This window comes from Atta colombica, unplaced genomic scaffold (assembly GCF_001594045.1).
Source record: "Atta colombica isolate Treedump-2 unplaced genomic scaffold, Acol1.0 scaffold35, whole genome shotgun sequence".
NCBI classification, from domain to species: domain Eukaryota; kingdom Metazoa; phylum Arthropoda; class Insecta; order Hymenoptera; family Formicidae; genus Atta; species Atta colombica.
The window spans coordinates 692,659-703,143 of NW_017259459.1; positions in this window are offsets into that span (position 1 = coordinate 692,659).

Sequence of the window (10,485 nt, forward strand, 5' to 3'; positions counted from 1 at the left end):
GATAAATTTTGACCTAGTTACTTACAAATATAAGCATACTGTGTACTTTAACTCTATTCCAATTACAATACAAAACTAAAATTGTTAATTTTTTATTATACAGTTATATAGTTACTTATTACAAAAATGAGTTTTTTAAAAAGTAATAAAGCTGTATACTATTTTTAAAATATAATTTCAGTTAACGCGTTTTATTTTTACAAAAGAAAAAAGTATTGATTTTGTCGTTTTGTATATAAAGACTTAAAGTATAGAGTTACGGAAATATTTTAACATTTTTAAAAATGTATAAATTTTAAAATAGAGTTCTTTCTAAACGTAATTAATGTTCTTATATCGTTGCATTAAAAAAATAATATGAATAATATTATAATTCTTACAAAGACCATTTTTGTCAAATTCTATTATCAGATTATAACATATTTTTCCAAATCTTTCATACGTATATATTTTTGAAGCTCTTTAAGTCTAAATATTAGATTATAAATGAAGTAAATAATCCTAAAATAGAAGAGAAATATAATCAACAGAATAATTCGATAATCAGATGGGACGTTTTTGTTCGTACATAGATTGAACAAATTTCACACTGCACGTGGTGCAAGTAGGCCGCAAACTTTATAACTCGAGCATTAAATCACGCGATCGGAGATTGAACTCATATTCAGATTTCACTCAAATATCCTGTCGAAATGGTCCGGACCGAGAGAAAGAAGATGCCTCTACCATGAAAAATCGAATAATAGACAAAAGTCTCGGAATTATTCGCCGGCGGGAACGAAATGCGGGTCAGTGTGTGAACAACTCTTCGCTCCTTATGTTGCAATTCAAGAGGTCACCGACCGTCTTTCTTTCTCTGTTTCTTTCCTTATCGTCATTCTTCTCACCTTATTTTTCGATGAAGAAGAAATAATTACGCACGAATTTTCTTCATTTACGCGCAACACCCGCTGGTTATACATTAACTATACCCGCTGGGTATAGTTAATCGAGTTATACAACTCTCTCTATATAACCATCTCGAACAAGATTTCGATACTCACAGAACGTGCTTGAAGAAAGGCGTCGACGATCGTTATCGATATATACAAAATAACATTTCGCATAAGAACTCCTGCTACTTTCTCTTTCCATCTTTTTTTTCCTTTTGTAATAGATTCGATGAACCTTAACGTGTTCACGTCAAACATATTATAGACGCCCGCCATTCAACTTCAGCATGCTTATTAAAACTTATTGCAATTTATATTTTTCTGCCATATTGTACGTGATCACTTATTTGATTTCATAGTATACCGTAAATCTTTAATAAAGATCTGCGTGATGTGATTTAAGCATGAAGACCTGAATACAGACTATATTCAGGATAATCGTAATGCAAAAAAAAAATAAATTACATGCGCCTGATACGACCCAATTATAGTCGATTGAATGGAATATAAGTACTTACGTACTACTTCACATGCATATAATTTTAATGAAAAGGATAGAGTGTCATTATCTATACGTTATCTATTGAAATTTTATTAGCTATGCCAATAAATCAAAAAGAGATCTCGAATAATTAATATTTAATATCCTATGGTATTTCCTTAAGCTGGCTTAAGTTTAGGAGCTATAAATTATGTACTGTGAAATTTTATAGCATCGGCATACAGAGCGTAAGTTAGAAAGCGTACTAATGCGGGAGACGCATCGACACACTGGTCTATTTTACAATTATCTCGTTACTCGAGATAAAAGAATACAGTCGCAGATGTTTTGCATATTTCGGATTGTTTTCGTATATCGAAAGGGGTACCGCATATATTTGAAATACTACACATGAAATACACATCGTTATTTTACAAGAGCGGAATTACAGTTCTGAGAAATCTAGAAATAAAACAATTTTATTACTTCTGTTTAAGCATTTTCTTTAAAAATTAAATAAATTTATTAAAAAATTGATAGAATCACACGGGTTTAAAAAAAGATTGCTTGAGTATTACATTTTTGTAAATATTTAAGTGTTTGAATAATATACAGAGTACAACAGTTTTTAAGTCATATGCGCACTGTACATGAAATGTGAAAAGATTATTTATTCTAATGAATATCAGAATAAGATATTTTCACAGTTACACCTTTTATTCTCTAAAGAGGTCGAACATTAAGCAGGAATGTTACTTTCTATTGTTAATTATGCACATGTTCTGATAATGGAAGTCTATAAATTTAGCAAACTATCCATGCAGGTTTATACAAATGGGATTTTCTTTGTGCCAATTTTTCATATAAAATTATATAGTGATTTCTCTCTCTCTCTCTCTCTCTCTCTCTCTCTCTCTCTCTCACACACACACACACACACTATTGTATATGAATATAATAAACATATTAATAATGATTTTTACTCTTTGATGTCATACGAAATGAAAGAAATGATTAACATATTTATCAGATATTGTATTTTAGAAATTTCTTGTAAAGCTAATTATTTTTAATTTCTGTTTGTTAAGTTAATTATCAAATTATTATCTACCAACATATAAAATTCTTTTATATGCACGTATAAAAATGAAAAATGTAATTCCTTTCTAAACTTAATTAACTGATTAGAAAGTAACATTCCTTCTTGATTTTTAACTTCTTTAATAATTTCCTTAAGAAGGAAACATTTAATTTGATACCAATTTAATATTTTCAGAGATCTTCTATTATTTTCTATGTCAACTCCAGTCACAAATTATTTATACTAAAATTCACGTAGATATAGAATGGAGGATTTTTAACACACTACCGCAATCCTATGAAATCCACGGACTCACCATTGTGCAGGGTGGCTGTATTTCCGCACTAGGTCACAGCACTACCCTCAACCTACTGTCGGTTTCCTCTTTCTCCTTTTTTCCTTTTCTCTTGACACCTACGAACTTCACGCTACCGCTTTGTTTACTGATCGCGTATTCTGCACTCGTTCACATCGCATCACCGGCACACATGCCCCCCTGCCTTATCCCAATCTGTATTTTTTATCGTAATTGAAACCCGATTCTCCCGTCACTTCGATCCGTCTCCGTTTGTTCCGCAAGCTCGGAGCGAAACTGTCCACGTATACGTTGTTTTGTCGACACGATGGTACACTTGCGGTCTTAGGAACACGAGCAGTTTGAACGGGCTGTCCCAGAATGGACAGGCTATATAGATATCCCCTCCAGAAAATGACTGGGAACTCGCGGCCAGAAACCCGGGTACCACCAACATAATCCAGGAGAAAGCCTCTCCTTTGATTGGTCCTAGTGTTGATGCATGCTGAATATTATTTTGAGGGATGAGTCTCAAGGACTTGTGCTCAGAATTATTATTCTTGTTGTACATTAGAAATGCGAAAAAATCGAAGTCAAATAATTAAAATTTCTTTTTTTTTAACTTCGGGAAGCAAGATTCTAATAAATGCTGTTATATTAATGAATGCTCTATTATACTATAAAAATATATTGTAAGAAAAGTTTTTTTTTATATACAGAAAATATTGACAAATTGTATTTTGCATATTAGATGAACAAGTTGAATAATATTTCTTTACAATGTGAAGAAATATTATATTTGTAGAAATTTGCAGTAGTAATATAGAGATATCATTTCCAAAAGCTGCATTGAGTACTATTTATAGATCTTCTTTTTGTATGAATGTATAAAAAAGATAAAAATCGCACGATCAGAATCAATTATTTTCCAATTGCGTCCCATGATATTAACATGTAGTGCTCTGATTTCTTTTTGCAGCGATTTAATTGCGCGTCATGTTCCAAACTCGAACTGTGATGTTTTATGCATCGGGAACATTGAATGTCCACATTGTAACGTATCGATTAAAAAATAATAGATGCTATAGGTGTGATAGATTTGATATTATCCTACCAGTATTTCATATTCATGTAGTTAAAATGCAAGTATTTTCTTTGATATGTGAGATTAACATTCTTTATTATAGTCATTTTATAAATTAATTAAATAAATTAAAGAATTTTATAATATATTTTTAAAATTTATAAAATAAAATATAGTACACAGATACAAAGATTTTAAAAAACACTTTTTTCTTCGGATATGTTACCTAGTCTCTGTGGGAGTAAAGAATAGGCGGATATTGACATAAAATCTCAAAGCCTTAGCCTTCTCTGGTGAGTGTTTGTACAAGAAGTCGACATATAGTACATGCATCAAACTTATCTTAGACCTTGGAAGTACAATTTATTTTTATAATACGCATCTACAAATATATTTTACATTATGTACAATTACATTCCAATTAAGTTATAGAATTTTCAATTTCTGTGGCAATCTATGGATCGTTTAGAATGGGCTTTATGATAGAGAGAGCTGCTCCGCTTCGGCCGGAGCTCACAAGGCGAGCCGAAAGAAGTGAGAGGCGAATGGAGGTGTATGCGTGTTACTCGTTCTTATGCAATTTCTGATTGGAATCGTGGGTCACTCAGTTCGTCGACTCTTACGGAAATATGCGCCGGCCACGATCCTCTCGCTCGCAGGAAGGAACGAAGTGTCTGGGATTAGGAAACGCATCGACCATCAGCCTCGTCTGAAACATATCGTTGGTTCTTGTCGTGACCTGTTCTCAAGATGTTGCATCCGATGGTGCTTCTGAATGGAAGATGATTTTTGTCAGAAGAAATATGCCCCAACTCTGCGGAATTTTCGTAATTCTCCGCAAACATAGATTTTGTCTCCTGACTTCGAATACTCGAGTTAAACTTGAATTGACTGATAAAGAAAACAGTTACTACTCGTTGTAAATTTAATAATATTTTGTATTATATATGTTTACAACAAATTTTTATAAACAAATTATTTTTTTATATTTCTTGTTTATAGCTGATTAAATTTTATATTGTTTTTTACGCTATATTACATTAAATTTAAAAAGAACTAAGATCATAAGATCATAAGATTATTAAAATTAATGCAGTGATTTGTGGTGAGAAATGTTTAGAGTTTTAAAATATAAAAATTGAAAATTTTTTAATTTTGTAACATGACAAAATTTCAAGATTTGACAATTTAACAAATTAAATTTTACACTACAATATTTAAAATCGAAAAATCAATACAAGCTAACATTTTAGTTTTATGTTATTATTTTAAATTCAATGTAATTACATTCTAAACAGTGTAGAATTTTTTATTTTATAAAAATTTTTAAATCAAGAATTTATTTCAGCTGCTAAAAATGTATTAGCGTCAATTTCTGTAAAGAACTTTATCCTAAGAAACGTATTTTTCTTAATAATGAGAGATGAGGACGGGTAAGAATAAGATGGCTTAGAATAAGACGAATCTATGGAAGGACGAGGCAAATCCCTGCATTGAATGCCCGGATATACGGGGTGCTGATGATTGCATGCCTTCAACATTCACACGGCCTCATAGACGCCGAACATGTTTCATGGCTCACGCCTGTCCTGTATAAATGAAAAATATGAGTTATAAGTAAATTAATGATCTGGTAAATAGATCTCCATTAGAGTACTACACTGCATAACCTATTCTTTGAGTGCAATGAGTGTAGAATAATCTAATAGTCTTGATACGTTTACTTATTGTAATAAGAGATTGTGAATATTTAAATATATATTCTTAAATTTAATACTATTTTAATAAAACTTTCATGTATATACATTACACATTTTTAATAGTAATTATTAGGTCCACAATATTATATTTTTTTATGTAAAAATGGCTATTCCAAGAATATCGATATCTTTATTCTTGTCATAAAATAATCTACTACATAATTTTGATCTTCATAGATATCTAAATTTAATCAAACACTTTTCTAAGGCAACACTTAAATTGCACGGTTTAATTCTGCTCGCAAGAACATTTGACGTTCTTCTTCAATCGTTCGGAGCTTCTTATTGATTGGCACTTGACCAATGTTCTATGGGTGCGTAAAGTAAGCAAATAGCCATTAAAATGAGGGTGAAAGCGAGAGAAATTCGCGACTCGTCCTATTGAATCTATTGTCGCAAATAAGAGCACTTGGAAATCTTTGCATCGCGTCATTGTTCCCGAAAGTGGACGTTAATCAATTTGCATAATCGTTGTTGTGAGTAACCTTGGAACACGAGCTACAAGTTTGTATAGTGATTGGAAAAACATAATTTCTCCTTGCCTAGAAAGTATTCATACGATAATGTAAACCGTGAAAGTAAAGTATGTGTTAGTATATTGATTCTATTATATCCGTTACAGAATCAAAAAAGAGTTAATGAAGCTAAGCTTTTTTCTTGATAGTCAAAAGATAGTAATCAGGCAAAAAGAGAGAAAGAAAAAAAGAAAACAGATAAAGCTTTAAATATTATAATTATTATTAGTTTGAAAATAATAGTTATTTCACAATATAGATAACTATCAATGAACATTTAAATAAGAATAGATAAAACTAGATTTCCATGGACGATATAATATATATGTGTCACTTTCATGAATTTATCTAACCTGTTCTCTGTAAAAGTGGCATAAATATGTGACATAAATATTTTGGTCTTAATTTAATTTTAGACTTAAAAGACTTTAATATCCATATAATAAATTTTAATATGTTTTAATTGTACGCAAAATTATGTACGTAAGATTATAAATATTGCTTTTATTAAATGAATTCATGAAAATACCTTTGTGGGCATTCTATACAGTTTATTCTTACTTATTTAGACCTTCGCCTTTCCTTTCACTGACACTGTTACGATTTATAAAACTTAGCGCCAGCCTATGCAAGATTTTCCATGTGTACATTTGTCATAGGTTTTTCACGAAACGTGATATTTTTTACGAAGATTCCAGCTATCTCTTGAAATGTCGGCAGAGATGTAATCAGAATCTTTATAAAATGCCACAGGACAAATTCATGAAATGTACGCGTTACTATAAAAAGATTTTACCGTAATTTGTACAATGATTGGCGTTTTTGAGAAAACAATTTCGCAAAAAGTTTCTCTCATTTGTCTGCTTGACAAATGAAACAAACGACATCTTGTAAACGGTAATCAGGATTATCCTTGAATATATTGTAAATTATCTTGTAGTGTGTCGTAAAAGGTATTATATCCTCTTTACGTAAAATAAATTCTCCGTAGTAAAGAATTATTATTATAGGCTTTCCTTGAGCGGTCGGCCAAATAAATTTTCATTTGGCAAAAGTTGGCCCGAACAAGCGGGAGAGTTTTAGAAACGTGAGATTGCCGTCACGAGCGACATTAATTTGACTAATTGATAGCGGAATCGCCGCAGGTGAAAGCTACCCGCCCGTGAAATAAAATTCCTACTTCGTGGCCGTCCCTCTCATCATGCGCCTCTTTTGTGCAATTATCTTAATAATCTGCCATCGTATCACCGTGCGTTTCCACCATCTCTCAAGTATCCTTTCCCTTTGTCCCGCGGTCGCAGCTACGGATATTGTGGCGGCTCAATTTACAGTGATTTGACTCCGTTTGCTTCTTGCAAAAGGATTACGCGGACGGAGAATGTCTCTCGAGCCGATTTGATTATCTCTCGACGATATCTCATAATTTGCAGCTAGCGAAATACTGCGATAAACAGAATAGATGCCACGGTAGTTCCAATTACTAGATTGTGCGGTCGAGCAGTAATAATACTGTAGATGAATATATAATTAATTTTAATGATGATCAAATTGAAAGCAATGTAAAGTATATATTTTAACAAGGCCAAATTTTGTTTAATTAAAAAAAATACGATTCGGAAATTCTACATTATTGTCTGTAAAATAGTAATAATTAAAGTTATTATAAAGTGATATTATAATGTGGAGATTTAGAGAGATAATATATAGTTAAAAAGCGTTATAGTTAAAATATTAATGTTATATAGATAGTTTTAGTATAAGTTCTAATAGCTCACAATATTTTTAACAAATCAAGATTAAATTAATATACTTGCTCTAAACAGGAAGTTATATATATATATATATATATATATATATATACACAATATTAACATTTGTTATATGAATTTCGTAAAGATGTAAAACACTCCAAGTTTGCTAGTTTTAGCAATTATCTTAAAGCAATCACATCACATTATTCACGACATTACACAGCATAATATCACAATTATCTCGACATAATACTATTCCGTACAGAATTGCAAATTTTTACGTGTATTATGCAAAATAATTTAGCCAAAGATCTTTGAGTCTTCTTTATCACGAAACAATATTAACGAATGTAATTTACTTCAGTGATTTACGCTACTTAATTTTGACGACGCAGCATCGCGAATTGCACGATTAGATTAATTATAGAGCCATGACATCGTAATACTCTACAGAATTCCTTTCCCCGTTTAAATCGGGTTCCCTTTCTTTGGCACTAAGCAAAATGCATTAGTGTTTTGTATATTGCTCTCAGCAGTCTGACAGTATACGAAATGGAGATTCTAAAAGTAGCCTAAAGTTTTATAATTAGAAATAGATCTTATATATATAATATAATCAAAAATAGATTTCCAAATATAATTTACTTGTTCTACAGAGTGCTATATAAAATGTAGGAAACTAGAAATGGACATAAATAGTCAATTATTATCGATAATATAAACAATACAATATATAACAACGTTTTTGTTTTCAATTTCAATATTTTGTGTATATTATTGAAAATTAACTCTCAGTATCAATAGAATTAGCGTAATCCCCGCGATTTTCATTCATTCAGTTCACGTTTTCTTCCGATCCCTTTTCACTTATTGAAAAATATCTTTTGTCCTACGACATTTTAGACTTTCTAACTCAAAAATTCTTTTTTTTTCAGTCTTCAAACGATAGATTGAAAAAAAATTAGTTAAACTATGCACTACAATCTGAGATATAAGTAAAAGAAAATGCTATATAGGTTATATATTATTTATTAATTTTTTATCCTTTCATTTATGATTCTTTCATGTAACGTTTAAATATTATCTTATTACTTTAATAGACTTTAATGGCTTTACTATTTCAAACATAGAAAGAGAAAGCCGCGAGAGAGGAAATATATGTAAAAGCATGCATCACATCGCGCGAAAAAGGTGAATGCGAGAAAAAGGTGAATGCAGGAGCCCCGATGGCGGATGAGCAATGAACTTGACCGGAAGTGGGTCAGGGTGAATCTTCTCTGAGCATTATCCTCTGAGTGACTATCATCCGCATGGCTTTTGAAGTGCGACGTATCAACTAGCAATTTCTCAAATAAATATATACGGATTCCTTCATCAGATTAAATTAAATTTTTTTCTTTTTGTTAAATTGCTCTTTACAGAATACGAGTCGCTTCGTAGATCTTTATGATACTTATTTATACAATTTGTGTCGTAAAATTTAAAAGTAATTTAGAAAATATATCAGCGTGAAGTATTATCAATTAAAATATATTATATAAATCATTTTTGCAAAATTTGAAATAAAAATAAATAAGAGAGAAAAGGATTGATATATATTACAGAGAAAAGCACTGTAACATTAATCATATATTTCCCTTTTAAATATACTTATATCTTGCATATTCATATCTTTTGAATGTGAAAAATGTACTGTCTGAATTCAGAATTGTATCTTTCTTTATTATGTCTGCAATGGAGAGAAAATATCGTAGAAAAATAACACGTTCTCTATATATTAGTTCTATGATGTATTAGGTCATAGTATATTAAATTGACGAAGTATGGACACTTAGTGTAATATATATGGAAACCGTTGCTTTAGAAACTCGCCTATCTTGGGACATGCAGCAATGGGTGAACGTTAGAATTGAAGTACCAAATTGTGTTAAATATATAATATAATATAATGTGATCTTATTACATTGATAGCGCAAAAGTTTCCGTTGAAATAGCACGTGATGCAGTTCAATCTTCTTGTTATGCAGAGCAGATTTAGTGTACTCCTTGCGTAACAGTCACGTTGTACGTCAGTTTTCATCTTTCGATGTAACGCGAATTAAATGATATCTACGTAACACTTTAATGGATCTGGAATTGTTGTACAGGAAATTGTTGTACATGATGTAAACAAGTCGGTGCTCTGCGCTCTCTCCCACAAGGATTTCTGTCCTTAAATAAATGAACTTGACGACTGAATTCGCGGGGGAGGACAGCTTTCTCCAGCCGGTTTTATTAATGGTGCGCGACAGTCAAGGATGTTCGCGAGGAGAAATAAAAAGTTCATGAAAGATTACTAAATCGGAAGACCGCAGACAGAATTCCGAAAGCGATTCGATTCACTATTGTACATTATGAAATGACTTTCAGACACGTCGTGATGGTACAGTAATCGCATGCATCAAGCGTGCAGTGAATATCAATAATTTTACTATTGAGGAGTCCGTCAAGAAGCTTACCTTGATCCTTTCACTCTGACAAATCAATCTGACAATTTTTTGTAATATATCTTTTTAAGTCAGAAGTTTAATCAATAAAAAATAACTT